At 43.9% G+C, this 3,292-nt stretch overlaps 1 protein-coding gene across 11 annotated transcripts in view; it reads left to right on the top strand.

Moving 5' to 3' along the window:
* Positions 1 to 3,292, top strand: part of PPP2R5C (protein phosphatase 2 regulatory subunit B'gamma) — a 132,157-nt gene that overhangs the window by 39,073 nt on the left and 89,792 nt on the right. The gene's annotated exons all lie outside the window — the stretch shown is intronic.

The following is a 3,292-nucleotide window of genomic DNA, read 5'->3' as shown; positions in this document are numbered from 1 at the left end:
ATGGGCAAAAACAAAATGTAATTGTGTTTCGATATAAGTTCTTAAATGGTGACTGACTAGCAAAAAGAAAATTTTATAGCATATAAAATGTGTATTTTGATACTTTTAAGGTATCTTCTTATAAATAACAGATTGTTTTAGTTTGAGTTTTCTGATTTCATTAAACATTTAATGTACTAGTCATTTTTTGAACTTTATTCTGAAATGGAATTGTTTGATTTTATATCTTATACCACATTGTTGTTGTTGTTTTTAATTCCAAGACTTTACTGTGACCAATTTGAATTTTTTTGCTGTTGGTTGAGTGGTTGGTTGCTGTCTAATTGTGAAGGGAAAAAGTAGTGAAGCGTATTAACCTAAAAGAGACTTGAGATTTTAAGAAGGGGTAACCTTTAGGGCCTAAAACTAACTTCTGGGTCAAACAGTGAACTAGCTAAAACTTGAACGCTTGATTTACTCATCAGGACTTTTTAGAGCAAGCATGTTAATGTGTGGTTTAGCAAAATTTATTTTGTTTGTATTGGCTTTTAGAGTCTTGATCAATTTAATATCCACTATGCATCTCCTCTGTATGTCCAGTGCAGAGGGTCCCCACCCCAGAGGAATGGATGGTTTAGTGGGAGACCCACACAGGGGCCCTGGTGCAGGAGGGGCACAGGAAGAGCTGACTCTGGGCAGGTGCTAGGACAGAGAGCAGGGGCTGATGTAATCGTGATGCTGGGAAGGGGAGGGGGCAACACTGAGGCTTACCACCAACTCAGGGTGCATTTAGAGAAGAAGGGTCTTCCGCACAGAGGTAAAGTCACCAGCCCAAGGTCACTCAGCCTGTAAGTGGTAGGGCCAGAGTCCAAACCAAGGCAGTTACACAAACCAAGGCAGTTGTTTTGTTTTGTTTAGAATCTTTTAAAAAAAATTTTTTTTTTGTTTTATTTTAAAAATAGAAATTTTGGCTGTTTGTAGAACCTTTTGCCACAGGATTACAATAGCGGGTTTTTCCCCAGTGTCTTATCAACATCCGTGCGTTTCAGTGGCCCCTGGTATATGACAGTTTTTGTGCCTAGGGTCCATTTCTTCATTCATTTTACAAATATTTGTCAAGTCGCTACCACCACGTGCCAAGCAGGAACCTAATTCGGAATATGAAGCAAGCCCTGTGGCCCAGCTTTCAGAGTTTACAGTCCCCTGGGTGGTGGGGCAGTCAAGTGAACAAATCAATCAATACGATCACTAAACTGATGAGTAGTCCCAGTCGGTTTGATATTTGTCTCCTATTACATAGTCTAGAGTTTGCAGTTAATATAGTGAATTAGCATATCCTAAAAAGTCCAAGTGTGACAGGAACATGTTGCTGAAAAGTCTAAACTTTTCTGTCTGTAGAAGGAGAAGGCGTCACCTGGAGGAACTTGATGGCTGTAAATTTAGCTTGATGACTTAAATCCTGTACTTCCAGGGCTGTCCGAGAGAACTGTCTGCGATGGTGGAATGTCCTCTGTGCTGTCCACTACAGTGGCCCCTGGTCACATGTGACTGTTGAGCCCTTAAAACGTGGCTACTGCAACTGAGAAACTGAATTTTTAATTTTACTTCATTTTAGTTATTTTAAATTTAAATAGACATGTGTCTAGTGGCTGCTGTATTGGACAGCACAGTTCTAGACTGGGATCGAGAGACTTTTTCAGAAAAGGCTGGAAAGTAAATATTTTTGGCTGAGAAAGCAGCCATAGATAGGCATGACTGTGTTCCAGTAGAGCTTTATTTACAAAAGCAGGTGGCTGGCCAGATTTGGCCCGTGGGACATAGTTTGCCCACCCCTGTTCTAGACTATTCCTTGAATTGTAATTGCCTGTTAAGTATAGTAAAATATATTTCACTTCCAGAGCCAGGTTTAAGGCAAGAATAGCCAAGCCAAAAAAGATGTTAATGGCCAGAGAGGAAGAGAGCGACCTCCATCCTGTGCCAGCTGGCTTTTACTCTGGCCTCAAGCAAGTTGTTAACTGCTCCGATCTTGTAGTCGGTTGGTGAGTCCTGTCTCTGAAAGACTGAGGAGTAACCTCGGCCTGGTGGGGAGCTGGAGAGCAAACTATTCTCTGTGTAAACCCATTTTTCCTGGGGAATGGAAGTCTGATTATAGAAGAGTTTGTTTTCTCACAAGTGTTCCTGAGTCACCAATTCAATGAAAGTCTTTACCTTTCCAAAAAAATTTAGAAAAGAACGAGCAGGGGGCAGTGTAGGGTGTCAAACCCGAAGGCTTCCTTTCCCGCTGCAGCCCATCTGATGACTTAGCCAGCGCTGCTAAGCACACCTGTGCACATGCACGTGCACTTGCACGCGGGTTCCCAGGTGTGGGACACTCCTGCGTGATTAAAGTCAGTGAATGTTGTGAGGATGGATGCCTAGCACTGTCCTCATTCCCAGAACTAGGAAGGAAAAATGTCATTGACGACCAAAAACAAAGACCCCTCAAGAGCTCAAACCAGTGATGCTTTCTCTCCGAATAGTGTATCAGTCCAACTCCAGGTGTTTGCTGCACTAACATCTGTGTGGTGTGTGGCTGTCACTGTCTATGAGGCGGCTTTTTAGAAGTACACCTTTAAAGCTCCCTGGAATGAGCCTGTGTGAAGTTGTTTTCTCTTGTCATTCCTGCCAGTGAGGAAGGAAACCAGAGTAACAAATCACTCTCTGGGGGGTGCATGTCTGTGTTAAAGCCTGCACAACTTTTGTTAATTAGTCTTCCCGGAACTGATCATGACTCCTGCCTTGCAGCAAAAGCTAAACTCCTAGAATTTTTTCATTAAAAGATGTTAATTGTGTGGAAGAATGAGACAAAAGTAAAGAAGCAAGGTTAGTAGTCAAGAAAAGGGTGTGTGTTTTTGAATCTAGGGAAGGACCGTGTCTTCGAAGGCACAGAGGTTTGGGGTACACCCTGCTCCATTTCCACACATCAGGTAGCACTGCAGGGTGGTTCTCCTCCTATCCGACGGCGGCCTGCCAGATGTGATGCGCTTTTGTGAACACTGCCCGACTTGTTCCTCCCAGCATTCTTGCCGGGGAGGTCGGCCGGACGCATCCTAGTCACTCCTCCCCAAGGTTACCAGGCTGTAAGGCCAAGTCCAGGGCCCCTGCCCCTGTGTCAGCTACATGTCCCCAAGCCGCTGCTGGTGGCCGTCCCAGAAGGAAAGGCAGCCACATATGTCATCTTCTGGTATTATCTTTTTGACCTTTTTTGGAGACCCAGCTAAAGCTGGCCTGCAGTCTTTGGGGAGGCTCTGGATTTCCAGGTGATAAGATGAGA

The sequence above is a fragment of the Stenella coeruleoalba genome (genome assembly GCF_951394435.1).
Source record: "Stenella coeruleoalba genome assembly, chromosome: 2".
Lineage (NCBI taxonomy): Eukaryota > Metazoa > Chordata > Mammalia > Artiodactyla > Delphinidae > Stenella > Stenella coeruleoalba.
This window is presented reverse-complemented; position numbering and strand designations above follow the sequence as displayed.